This window comes from Corvus hawaiiensis, chromosome 4 (assembly GCF_020740725.1).
Source record: "Corvus hawaiiensis isolate bCorHaw1 chromosome 4, bCorHaw1.pri.cur, whole genome shotgun sequence".
Classification (NCBI taxonomy): domain Eukaryota; kingdom Metazoa; phylum Chordata; class Aves; order Passeriformes; family Corvidae; genus Corvus; species Corvus hawaiiensis.
Genome location: NC_063216.1, coordinates 22,957,787 through 22,972,294, shown reverse-complemented (window position 1 = coordinate 22,972,294; position 14,508 = coordinate 22,957,787).

The window sequence follows — 14,508 nt, the reverse complement described above, 5'->3', positions numbered from 1 at the left end:
CTGCTAAGCAGCTGGCTACTGCACAAGGCTGTGAGCAGCGCCGGTAGCACATCCCTCCTGAACAGATTGCTTTTTCAATTCGTGAGCAACTGCGGTCTCCAATTTGTTGCCAAAGCTCATGTCAGCCAGCAACTCAGGGGTACTTCAGCCTTTTCATCATCCTTCCTCCTACACAGTATTGGATATGGAGAAACATTTAGATGCTTAATAGGCAGGAGGAGGCACATTAGGAGGACAAGGCTGTTTGCTGTGTTTCAGAAGCAGCAGCAAGCTGACAGTGTCTCATCCAAAACCACAGCTCTGTTTAAGTGAAGTACGTGCATAAGAGATTAAGTAATTCTCTCTGCTCTGAGAGAGTCAGCCCAAAACACGGAAGATAAAAAAGCAGTACCTTATTTCAAGAATGGTAAGGGGGAGAGAGAGAGAAAGAGCGCACTGATTAAGCAACACAACCAAGTGCATTCTGCAAGGGAATTCTGCAGCATCCGTGATAACAGATCCCTGCTCCTCTACTTCCCGCAACAGGAAGACAATCATATAAAGGTCAGATAAAGGAGCCAAGTACCTGTATACTGCAACTTTGAGTCAGTATCTCACTCAAAGAACCCTCAGGGCTTTGAACCTTTTGTATGAAGGCGTATGTGAGAGCTGTGTGCACTGCCACAGCCTCCCCCTCTGAGAAAGATTTACACTACAGAGCTGAGCAACTCCCTGCATCGGCTGCCTGGCCAGAGAGCCCTTCCTGCCTTCAGAGTCAGTGGTCAGCAGCCAGTTGTGTCAGATCCAAGGGGATGTCCAGCCAGCTCCCAGCTTATCTGTGGGGATGGCCTGGCTACCATACAAATGATGACTTGTTGACTGCTTTTAGCTTAGGAGAACATTCTCCCATAGTCAGCATCTGTACTAACACTGCTGTTAGGTCAATGTGGGACTAAGGAAGATGCCACAAGGAAGAAAGACAGGCAACTGCAGCACAAAGCAGGAGAGTTCAAGTGCTCATCTGACCTGTGAGAGGATCCACAGCATGCTCTTTTCTTTAATATATACTTTAATTTCCTGCTCCTAACTGCGGCATATTTTATTCAGCATGCATGGGAAAAAAAAGATGAAATTTATTAATATCAGCAGAATATTCCTTTTTCTGCTGGCAGCAATAGGATAAAATGTAGGATGGGCAGAAACACAAACACTCAGTCCAGGATTAGGTTTTTCCTGTTAAGATGCAACGTGGGACAATCGCGCCTATTCATTAACATGCTTGGCTGTATGTGTGCACATGCAGGGAAGGAGGAGGGATAAAGCTCTGGAATACAAAGGTTTTGCATCAGCAGTTTCCTAGTGCAACTACTTTGAGCCAAAGTGAAACATTTCTCTAGAATGACAAATTAGTTTCTTTAACATGTAAAACAAGAGACTTGAAGCTATCTAGAACCTTTCTGAAATCTCTCAAATCCCTTCCGATTACCCAAGATGAAGTGGTCGATTTCTCCATTTGCCAATGAAACTATAAAGCCAAATTCACCTTGACCTGAGTAGCCTCAGCAGGAAAGAAACTTCTGGGGAAGAAGAGAGCGAGCTGGTGCAGGGAAGCAGTATGACAATGCTGGGTTCACGTGGAGTACTTCAAACAGGTTTTTTGCCCCCATTTCTCTGTATGAGAGTCCTTCAGTTTAAGAACAGGGGCCTCTTCTTTTTGTAAGATGCCATCACTTTCATGCAATCAGTGCTTATTCACTAGTATATCCTACTCTTTCTCTGGCAAAATTTATCCTGCAGACTTCTGAATGTGGTGCTAATTAGATCTAGATACATAAATGCACAAGTTCAGTTTAGAGCATTTTCCCAAACTCTCCTGCCCATCAAGCATGGGGCTGGTAGGTATTTTCACAAGCAGCTGCTTTTTACTGAGAAAAGTATCTGTCCAAGGATTATATTCAATTTCAGAGTCAGAAGTGTAGAACACAAGTCTTATGCTTCTGAAACTCCCATTCTAATTTCCAGTAACCTTTGTTTAGGGGAAAGGTATGAGGAAAAGGAGGAAGTGGACACTTGCTGGAGGAAATCACCTGGATTTTTTTTTTTTACTTTTGTCTTAAGTTGCCTTAAAAAGTCAAAAAGAAAAAACCCCAATGCACTTGGGATATTTTATACACAGGCATTATATTCAGGACTCATCTCAGATAAAGACAACTCATGTTTCTTTAGCAGTCCCATCCAGTCCAGGAAAATCCTCACCCTTGAACAGATGCCTGATTTCTTTGGGCTGTCATAGCCAACACCCCATCTGACAATTCTATAAAGTGTAAATGGTCCATTTCCCATGTTGCAGACCCAAAGGGCCACCAGAACCATCCTAGCAATCAAGAGAGAAGACTCACAGTGATCTCATTTGGCCTCTGCACTGCTGCAGGTAAGAAGAGAGCTGCTGGGATCAGATTTGCCCAGAAAAGGCCTCCTGCAGGAACTGGAAACAGAGCTAGTGGTGCGACTCAGCGGCAGCCTGCAATGAAGAGACTGATTTAAACGCTGGGTTATCAGTGAGTCAAGACTGAGCACAGGCTGCAGACAAAATATGATTAAAGCGTGCTCTTTAGTACTAGACAATTTATTAGTCCACCGTAAGACTGCAGTATTGAGCAGAACTCACATTTTAGCTTGACAATGCCTCAGTCAGAACTGCTTTGCCTTTTATTTACTTAGCTGCTCTTACCCCCTTGCCTTGTGATTTTGGAGAGACTAGTCAGTTCTTCAACAGTGCTCTGAATACAAGAATTTTATAAAAGCAATACCAGTCATAGTTTATCTTGACAAAAGAGTGCTGTGAAAAAGAGTTCCAAGCAAGCTACAATGGGAAGTGTTTCACTGGGATCATAGATGGGCCTTGGCAAGTGCAAGTTCTCTCCAGTCCCTTTCCCTCAGTGATCCATAGACATCTGTCCATATGCAGACACTTTTAAGAGTGCTCACCTCTAATTTTACTTCACCTGACAAGAGACCTGGCCTCCCACAGAAACAAAGCCAGCACAAAGCATCCTGGCAGGGATCCCTCCAGGGTAACTGAAGTATTAATTTATCTCACAGACTTCATTCTCAAGTACAGGTGCTCATGTCTGCTGCAACTGCCTAGCTCAGCTCCCATCTGGTCGGGAAATAAATTTGAGGTTAGGTCTGGGCAGAAGAAGAAAATACTTCTGACAGAAATGTAATTTCAGCAGCATCAGAGAAATGTTGAAGTCATAGCTCAGCATGCCAAAGGGGGGATGCACTACAGTAGTCTTCACCTGTCTCATCTGTGACTAGGGCAGAGAGGAGCAAGCTGCCTTTTAAGTGCAGCCTGAAAGGACACTTGTAAAGGAAGAGGGGAAAACAATCCCACAAATTATGACCAACCTCAAAAGAGGCCATGAAAAGAAATTTTAAAAAGGTGGAAGGACTTTGAAAAACAAATTCCCTACCTCTCCACTCAGTTGAGATTACTGGGACAGATTACATGGACCTCCTGAGACTAAAGTGAAGGCTTCACTGTGCAAATACAAGCCACTAAGGTTTTGCAGAAGCCTAGTGTGAGTCACTTGAGCTTCTTTCCCACATATATTTATTCCTCTGCCCCATTAGGAAGAAGGAGTCAGCAAGGTTTTTATAGACAGATATATTGCTTGGCACTAAGGGAGTAAGATGTTGAGGATACACAGTTGTCTCGATTAGATTTTAAGGCTTCTTACTGCCAGTAGTAAGAACCAGGTATAAAACACACTTCCTTACACTGCAAGTTAGCTGAATGAAACCAGAGTGACTGGATTTCATTTCTCGTTCTTCAACCTGTGCTACTTATCAGTCATTTTGCCTTGCTGCCAACACTTTTATCTGTACATATAGATCTGTTTTGAGAAATATTACAGGGTCAAATATGCCAAAGTAAGCATTTTGAATGGTATTGCTTTGGTTTTACCTGTTCTGTTGACTCTTTTAGAACTCTACAATGGTCTCCTGCTGTCACAGCCCAGTGCACGGGTTTATTGGACCTGTATGATAAAAGTAAACATATTGGAGCCAGCCATAAAGCTTCCTAATTCAGCAGTCACACACCCCTTCTGGCTCTTCTCTAATTAGTCACTTATTCCCAGGACTGCTGAGCAAGAGCTTCTCACTGTGACAACTGTGTTGCATCAGTTCTGGCTCTGATAGCAGATAGTCCAATTAACTTTAATGGATCTCCTACAAGGAAGACCAAACTGTTCCCATCTCGAAAATCAGTGCTCGTGGAGGAAGGGCAGAAGAAAGGTCTTGCAGAGGACAAAACAGCGGGAATATAATTTATAGCCGTGCCCCCAGCCTGGAGGAGCAGGGGAGTGCACAGCATGGGGAGAAAGGCTGAGGGGCCTGGGAACATGCTGGTCACACGGACAGCCACACACAGTGAGCAGGTTGGTGACAGCCCTGTCACACTGGCAGTCTCCAAGTAGCTTCAGGACAGCAGTGAGGACAGCCTCCTCAGCCCCACTAACGTGTCTGAACAGTCACTGAGGAGCAACTGGGGAAAATACACAGGTGTCTGCAAGAGAGACAGAAAACTCTCTATACTTTCACAGGCAAATTTCTTGTTTTCCTAAAAAACCTCACACCATGGATGTAGCAAGGCCAAAGATGCAGGAGAGAGAAAATTTGTCTGCTCTGTCTGGAGGTAGTGGGGGTAGGAAAAAGCAGTGCATGAAAACTTGAATCCTAAGGAGGAGCTCCTTCAGGCAGGAAGTGAGGCTCAGGTACTGAAAGAGGATCTCTCCCACACTCTACCCTGTGTCCCTGCTCCCAGTAGGAAGTGCAGGCAGCCGGAATGGAGAGGATGTCCCACAGGTATGGATAATGAGTGATGGAGCACCTGTGTGTCACTTTTCATCTGCACAAGTGCACGAAAGGGGACTTGAGGTCAGAAGGCATCTGCCTCAGTGCATAATCCTCTTATATGTTAAAGGAAAGAGCCTCAGAGCAAATCAACTGAGCCGAATTTAATTTCTTTACCTAAGGGGACATCCTTCGGATGCAACGTTGGTGCAGTTAATCCTGAACCTTCTCTTCCTGCCTCCTCTGTAAGAGAAAGGAAGTAAGAGTTAGCTCTGACTGGGTCAATAACTCTGGCTTGTCCCCTCAAACCAAGTCCCCATTCTGGAAGGGAAGAGTTGCTCATCTCCTCAAGCAGCAGCGGGCACACACTCACGAAAGTAGAAAGCAACAATAGCAGACTGGTCCCCAGGTTCAAGGCTCTCCTCTGTAGTGGGGTTTTCAAGGGACTATCAGAGTGACAGAATTAACAAGACTGCTTGTTTCAGCTAGCAGATGTTAGTCATCTCATTTCTCAGTGAGAATAAGAAAAGAAGCACTTGATTCACCTCCCTTACTCAGCAAAGGGAGCTCTGCTACAAGTAATTATTCTGTTTTAAAGTTACCTCGACAGAATGCAGCAGGATTAGCCTGAAAAATAAGCTCAGGTATCAAAGAATAGCTGCAGATGATGTGGAAATCGTTAGACACAGCAAGCCCCTCTCTACTAACAAATGAACAAAAGCAAGCCAGGCTCTAAACCCTCTGAAGCCTTTCTCCCCATCATTTTGAAAATGTACCAGAATGGTATTCCCTGAATTCAGCACTGGTTTGGGAGCTGAGAATTCACAGAGATTATCTGCAGGAATGAACAAGAAACTGTATTTTTAAGATGAGGAATGTCATCCTGTAAGCACCTGTGGCTTTAGCTAATATAGATTTCTGAAAAAAACCACAAACCATAGAGACTTGGCGACTTTCTGATTAGAAAGCAAGAGCAGCCAGAATGAATCTACTATAGTTATGCTACTTGTACATAAAAGCAATCCTAATTTTCTTACAGAGGAATTACAAGTAATCTTCAACACACAGTGTGAATGCCGCTCATTGTGCAGAACAGAACTCCAAACCAACAAACCACACTCGAGAATTGAATTTGTCACCATGGCAAGCAAAATCTCTCTAGAAGAGTCTACATGTCCAGGTTAAGGACCTAGAGAGCAGCTGCTAGACTTTTCTTCCTACTGAGAGCATGCAGTTTGCACATCTGAAAGCCCCATAATTGCAGCTGGATAGGAAGCTTGCACTTTATTCCAGAGGAGCTTTCCTGTTGGAATCTGAATTTCTGATGGCAAAGCTGTGCTGGAAAGCATCAAGGGAAATGCTCCAGGATGCTGAAAGCTCTCCCATGAAAAATTCCAGATCCAAAATTGTCAGCCTTGTTCCCCCAACTTAAATAGTCCTTTCCACTGGAAAGCAGATTTGTTTTTGGAACTGTAGAGCTAATAGTCATGCAGCATTTGGTAAACACATGCAACTAAATTACCACCTCAAAACAGCTTCACGCAGACCAAATGAAAAATAGAAGGAGGGAAAAAATAGAACCCTTTGCCAAAGACCACGTGTCAATGGCAAACCCAAGACAGTTCAAGCCTCTTACCCAGCTTATTTGGTAAAAAGGAAAGAGCACCAGCCCCTGATCACTCTACTCTGATTTTTGGTTGACATAGAGGTCTGTGAAGAGGTAACCAGAATTCAGTCCAAATATCTTCACTTCTGAGCACAAGATTGCTTTTCACATCAAGAATAAATATCAAGCTCTGCAAAAGTGAGCGTGATGCCTGGAAGCTGTTTTTTGAAAAAAGACAGGCTATTACAACATGCTTTCTTTTCATCCAAGGAGGAAGAACATCTGGAAATAGAGAAATTAAAAAAAAAAAGAAAGTGAAGAACACTTCTTTCACTGAAGATTTTTATATTGATAAAACTGAAGCAGATTTAAAGTGAGGAATTAAAAAATATTTCCTTCTGAAAGTCTGGGAAAGAAAGGCCAGCAGTTTTTCATTAATGAATTTCCAACAGAATTAGTTCAATTTATTAAGAATCCATTTCAGTAGGATTAAACTCCCACCAACAACCATCCTTTCACTCTGCCTTTCTTTGAACAGTTGTCTATTTCAGTGACACTTAGAGCAAGGTTGTCCCGTCATCTCCTGGGAGAGAGCGATGCAGAGCTGAGGCCAGATGCAGCAGCACACACTTGTGCACTCCACTGGCTCTGCAGCAGAACATGAGCCATGCTCCCATATGCAGCCCTGCAACAGCAGCAGGCTATTTATGGGAAAGCAGGACCTTGGATCAGGATGTGGGATCTCCTCTGCCAATGGCACACTTGGCCATCATGATGGGCAAGACAAAAGGACAAAGCCTCAAGGCTGCTGCAGAAACCCTTCCAGGGGTACAGAGTACCATGTTACCAGACAGCATATTTGGGTGATAAAGCATGCCTGTTTCCACAGGATTTCCAATTTAAGTCTGAAACAATTAGTGCTCACACAGCTGGTTTTCTTCTTCCTCACAACAAACGGTAACTGCATCATAAATGCAGCCCAGGCTAAGTTCCACGGCAAAGTCTTCAAGCTGCAGCTGCAAAGTGGACACGAAAGAGGGAATTGTCAAGACTGAAACACTTAAACTTCTTAAATGTGGGCTGGGGAAAAGCTAGGGTTTGGAAGAATTTAGGCAAGACTTCCCTTGGTGAGAATGTCACATTTTTCATTAAAACAGTCTGTTGGCAATCTTGGTCTGATTGCTCCTTTCTTGTGCAGGACTGCAGACAGGTCTGCAGGGGATGCAGCTGGCCTAAGCTTTGTCTTAAGGCATTTTAGTTGTCATCTTTACTGCAGCACTCAATGCCTTGTACTTCTGAAAAGTCAATGTCCCGAATGAAGTGCCCTTCCAAGAGCTTTTCCTTCAAGCACAGAAAGTGTGTGATCTCTCATTCGTTGATTTTGGTTTTTCTCCAGACTGCAGGTTCTCACATCAACAGAGCAGCAGCAAACCAAAGAAAAGGTCTCCATATCCTCAAGCATCCCTTGGTTTAACACTGTGTCATGATTTAACCAAAGTAGGCAATTAAGCACCACACAGCCACTCACATACCACCATCTCTCCCCACCTCTGTTGGGATGGGGGAGGGAATTGGGGAAAAATAAAGGAAAAACCTGTGAGTCTGAAATGAGAACATTTATTTATTATTCATATTATTATTATAAAAATTTATAATAATAATATTAATAATTGTAATGCAATTGGAGACAGCAAAAAGACAGAGAGAGAGGAATAAACCCCCAGACAGACAAGTGATGCAAAATGCAATTGCTCACCACCACTGACCAATGCTCATCCTGTCCCCCAGCAGTGATCAGCAGCTCCCAGCCAGCTCCCCCCAGTTTATATACTGGGCTGATATTCCATGGTATGGAATATCCCTTTGGCCAGTTCAGGTCAGCTGCCCTGGCCACTCTCCCTCCCAGTTTCTGGTGCCTCTCCTCAGTGACAGAGCATGAGACACTGAAAAGTCCTTGATTCAGAGTTAAGCACTACTTAGCAACAACTAAAACAACAGTGCGTTATCAATGCTATTCTCATTCTAAATCCAAAACACAGAACCGTACTGGGAAGAAAATTAACTCTAGATTAATCCTAGATGAAACCAAGACACACTGTTTTCCACCTCTGCTTTCTCCCAGCAGGGGAGGAAAGATGCTCCTGCTTTGCATGATGTAAACGGCAACAGGGCTCACCCCGAGCTTGGTGGGTTGCTTGCTGAACACAGGCTGTACTGCCTGGTGCAACAGACAGTAAGAATTAAGAGATGCTGGTACTAGGAGTGGGAACTAGTGTCAGACAGCCCATGCACAGTGAGAAGCAGACACTTTGGTATGCAATAAGGAGGAGTTTGTGGGGGGTTGATACTGCCTTGAGAAAAAGCCTGATTGTATTGTTTGCAACATGCTCTCCCCTTTCCCTTCACCCTCAAACCTGTGCTGGACTTCAAGAAAAAGCTGTCCTGAGATGAGACTGGTGGCTACAGGTTTCAAGCACTTACAACAGTCACAGCCCCCCATACAGGAGTTCAAAGGCGATGTGTAATTGACAAAATACGCCCTGCAAAGAATTGTGACCTGGAAACTCTACAATTTACAGTCCTGTGCGTCACAGATGTTTCTGGTAGGATTTTATTGAATTGCTCCCCTGAACAGTTCTTAGCGCAAAGGTTTAAGTGCAGCTTCTCCTTTTATTACCTTTATGACATACTCTGCTGGACCTTCAATGAGCCAGTGGCACTTCATGTCCCTGGGATACAAGCCAAGCTAATTAGCAGTATCAATCTTCCCCTCTTCCACTAACACTGCGGCACTGCCATCGGCCAAGCCCGCAACACTCAGACAGCAAGGGACACAATTTAACACATGGTACTTGCAATAAACACAAATCAACAATTTGATTTTTGAGGAAGCCAGGCACACTAAGAAGAGTTGTTATTTTAAGGGGGTCAGGAAGGAGAGGAAGAGAGTTTCTACAGCATTAGCAGGGTCACTTGCTTCAGAGTCCTTATGGATGGCCCTGAAGGTGAGCTACAGCCACAGCCAGCACTGCTTCCATCAGAAACAAGCTGTGGTCTAGTCTGACTCTGCCGGCAGAGGGGCTGGGAAGACATCCCTGCAAGATTTACCTGCGGGGGACAAGGAGTTAGTGTAAGAGTGGGCTGAACACACATTTATCCAGGCAGATCTCCCAGTGGTTCACCAGGCTAGATCCCATAGGGAAGGCCTTGCCTCAGATCGAGAGACTATTTGACTTTTATTACCTGTAAAATATTTAGAGGTGGTACAAAGAAATTGAGGAGATGGGATTTCACCCAAACGTTCAACCACACGAACAACCAAATATTCCCAGAGGATGAATTAATTGCATGACTAAGGATCAACAATATAACCAACACATCACCGTTACTAAGTTAAAGAGCAGAGGCAGTCAATATGCCCAGGAAATACTTATTACCACTTCAGAGGGACGACAGGCCACATTTCTTTGTCTCATCTGCAGTTACCCAGTAACCTGTATGCTTGTTGTGGCATATGGCCAGTTTTGAACCCAGAGCCAGCCTTTGAGCTGTGTCTCCAGCACATTACTGGCTGTGCTAACACGAGAAGCTGATCTGGACAGACCCCAGCTAAACACTCAGTTTCTTCTGCTACCCAGGGTCTGTAGGAGTAAAACATATACTGGAGACAAGGCAGACAGGGCACATAATCATGCACAGTTGAAAGACATTTTTGAGACACCCATCACACTGCACTGCATACCAGCACAAATATGAACGTGACCCTCAGTCCCTGCCCTGCTCAGTTTGGGTGTTTTCTCCAGCTCTTTAGACTCCTACCGAAAAACACAAAATGCTTTCAAGGGCCAGATAGATTTGCTGTTTTTCATGACAATGAATTACATGAAACTATACCCAGAAACCCTCACACCTCCAAGGCACCCGGACTTACTAATTAGCTCTCTTCCATTCAAATAGAGGGACACGTATTTAGGGTCACATCCAAGCTAGTACTCTACATCAAATTTAGTGAAGAGTCTCGAGGTGATTTTGTCCTCTAGCACTGTTCTGTTCCAGGTGCACAGGCCAGAAGCAAGCAATAGTAAAGGTGTGTTTCTGCATGGCTGAGCCTTGCCCTTGTCAGTCCCACCACGGGTTGGGAATGTCATGCACCAGAAGCTGATAACTGATGTCACTGGCTCCACCTGATAAATTTTATCATCTTCCCCCTTGGCATCAGGTGGCTGGGGAGGGAGTTGCCAGTAGCAGAGGACTGCCATGAATTTGCTCAGCACTAGTGGGGTCTTTATGCTTCCTTACAGCGATAGCTTTGTGCTGTGGCACTGACATACCTCCAGCCCTGTCCATCTCATTCCCCTGCCTCCTGTAGCTGAAAGCTTCGTTGTGTGAGCTGACACTGATATGTCCAGACCAAAGGATAAAGGGTACAACAGATCTCCAGCCACAGTGTGGCTTGTACAGAATCTGTATTACAAATAGACTTTGTGTCTTGCTGCCTTGCCACGCAGCATTATCCTGCCCAGCAAGCAGAGCTGGGGATCTGCACTGCAGGGAGCACACAGCCACTGTCACCCAGGCGCTGCTGAGAGTGGTGCCTGGTCCGGCAGGGGCTGGGGCTTCCGAGCCCTGGGAAACACTTTGGGGGTGCCATGAGGAAAATTCATTGCTTGGCTACTACAGCCAAACTACAGTCACCTGCTCTGAGGGACATTATACTCTAAAGCCAGGGGGTACAGAACGAGACCACCTTCTCCAAAGAGCAGGATGCCTTGGGAACCTCACTCTGCTGATGCAGGGAGAGGGCTTGGCACATCAGCCAGGGAGAGAAAAAGGTAATATGGGGTATTGCAGTACAGGCACAACTGGCCAAGGCACAGGCTAAGATACTGCAGCTATTTCAAACACAAACGGCTTATCGTGCAGCTGAGAGACACCTCGGAGGAGAACATGCAATTTCCTTCCCAAAGTCCTACTTAAAAATCCCAAAACTTTCACGAGTTGTCCCACCAGCTGTCCCACAGTGAGCTCACATTCATTCAGCCTCCTAAGAGCTGACATGGCTACTCCAAGCTCATTTCTAATGAGGCATCACTTTTACATCAAGCTTCCCTTCCTCTCCTATGGGCATTTGGTGTGTGCGGATCCGGATAGCTCTGCTTTGCAAAGGCTAACACCCACTTTGGAGCCACGTGGCTTCTGCTCCTTTATTGCTCCCAATTAAGAGGCACCTTCCTGGCTGCAGATAGTGCCCCTTTGAAAGCATAATCATTAAGGACTCCTAGGAAAGCCATAATAGGTTAGGTATTAGTTAATACCAACACCTCAGCTTTGATGGCTATGACAGAAATAACACCATCTCTTTAATAACTTGCATCAGCCCTGTAATTACCTGTGCAGACAAATACATGGGGCCAGTGGGGAGTCGCTAAACCTGTGCCCAGTTATAAAAGGCACTTCCAATAAGCCACGAGAGCTGCAGCACTTAATATCATGCCCCTCTTCCCTTTCATGTTCAAAGTTGTATTTGATGAGGAGATAACCCCTGATCAATCCTGCACGCTGCTTCAGGAGTACAACAGCAGTTCAGATTTCTAGCTGGCAAGCGTTCAAAGCAGACTTTTAATAGAGCAGGGCTGATATGCAGCACTCAAGGGGCACCTCACCAAACTGGAAGGGCTGCATTCAGCCAGAAAAAGGGCAGCTTGAGGGGACTTCTGCTTCTCCTTCAGGGGATGCAAGGGTCAGATTTGCTATTATAGCATGGTTTCTGAAGGGGGACTTACGTGCTTAAACCTTTGGTTTTGCCATCCCTGATTAAAAGATAGTACACCTTGCTGCTGTTTCAGGGTCTGGAAATTGAACAGAACTGCTGTGGGTGGAGAGGAGGGAGGCAGCAATAGCAGGGCAATTTGGATCCCTATAGTCTAAACAGTGGAAAAAACCTCCCAGTACTCATACCTGCCCTGGGCAAGGAAGTCATGAATGCAGCCACCTGTGAGAAGATGCCTGGTGAGCTCCGGGCCATGGTGCTTCTCACAGGAGCATCCCATCCCCTGGCACAACTGACCCCCACGACACCACACCAGTGTTCAGGTGCCACCAGTCCTCTGACACACAAAGGGGCCTCCAGAGTCACCCTGTCCAAATTCCATTAGGCAGGAAAGGTGACATTTATTCCTGCTCCCAACCTTTAATGCTCTTCCATGACACACCAGCTTTTCTGCCAACACAACCTTGCTTGCTTGCTTCTCCCTGTCACGGGAACCTGCCACCATCCCTGCTCATTCAGCTGTTACCATTTAACCTAAATCCCACAAATCTAAGTCCTGTTGTTACATTCCCCTGATCTGACTTGTAGTTTGGCAGCCTGCCCTTTCCCATACACAAACCCCTTTTTTTCCATGAAGAATGTAAAAATGAAAGCCATTTTGCTAACATCAGCTGCAGCACTGATTTGAAAATATTCATTCAAGGTGTAACAGGGAGCAGGGAGCTACCCAAGCTATTGCTTGGTTGAAAATAAACATTCATGCAAGTACAAGTGACAAGGAGACAAGTGACATCCTGACCAGCAGCCTGCCCTAGGGCAGGGCAAGTCTGGCCCTGTTCATGTTGTTAGGACCACCAGAGAAGAGTTTGGCACTGAGCAAACTCCTCTGCTGCAGCCCATTGCCCTGTGGGACTGTCTGAGAGAAGGTATCAAAAGGCTTGAGTGTCTGCAAGGGGACATCAAGGAGGAGGTGGGAACTGCCTTCTTTCCAGCCTCCTGGCAGCACTGCCCATGCCAGGGTCCCTTGCCCACTGCCTGAAGTCTGACCACTGAAGGTCCTCCCTGGTTTCAGCAAAGGTGGTGGCACCTGCAGAGATGGAGGTGCTGCTGTTGGAAATGCCCAGGGCAGGTCTGGGGAAGAGCCAACCACGCGTCAGTCTCCTGGTCACATCCACACTCCCACCTGTGAAAGACAGCTCCTGCTTGCGTTATCCCGAAGCTCCTTGTAAAGCCCTTGCTCAGCAAAGTGCTGACAGCACTCTCAGTGCTGTTGCTTCCCTCTCTCCCCAGGAGAGGAGGAGGCTTGCAGGTGGACAGGACAAAGCTGCTGTCCAGAGGAGCCAGGGCAGGCGAGCTGTCCCCTTGCACACCACACACAGCACGGAGCCCCGCACCGGGGCAGGTCCTTGCCACTCAGATCTGGCTGGCGATGAGGGGCAGCTCCACCTCCTGCAGGACAGGAGCAGTGCCCCCACCCTGTAGGGATGGCTCCGCTCATGATACGCTCACATGAATATGCACAGCGGCAAAGCGCAACCTTCCCTAACGTGCTCCAAGGTCCCGTGCTGCAGCAAAATGCTGATCTGCACATCCCTACAGGGGCTGCTCCTCTGACAAGCAGAGGAGACCTGATGAGCAAAGGGGTGCTTGAATATTCCATCTGGCAGGAGTCACCTTCTCTTGCATTTCTGTTTGTGAAAGTCTCCTTTCCTGTATCCATTACTCTCTTCCTGTAGCTGTGGCCAGGACACCCTGCCATTTGACTCACCCTCGGACACCTTGTCCCAGCCACTGGCCACACACAGTGTGCCAGCCTAGAAGTTTCCATCCCTGTGGGGAAGGCAGATGGGCTGAACCCCATCCCCTGCAGAGGAAAGGGTGCACAAATGAATGCATGAACAATATGCTTCCAGGGACATATATGATTTACAGGCACAAACTTCCTTCAAGTCATACTGTTCCAATAATTCCCTTCCCAAAACATCACAGTCACACGTGGGCTTTTATAAAATGAGAATACAAATTGAAGTTAGTCACATGCAGTTTAATGTATACGTGCCAAATTGAGAGGCAGAGATCAGGAAGACTGAATGTTAATGTAAGCAGGAGGATACTTGGGAAGAGGACAAAAGAGGTGGAAGAACCTAGCAGAGGCAAGGACACTGGACTGCCTCTATCACTCTCCTTGGAATGGCTTGGTGCTTGTGAGAAACTCTTCACATGTTTGTCCCCAAAGACCTGGACTGATCAGATCAAAGGACTTGTGTAGATCATGCAAAACTCAAGATTCAGC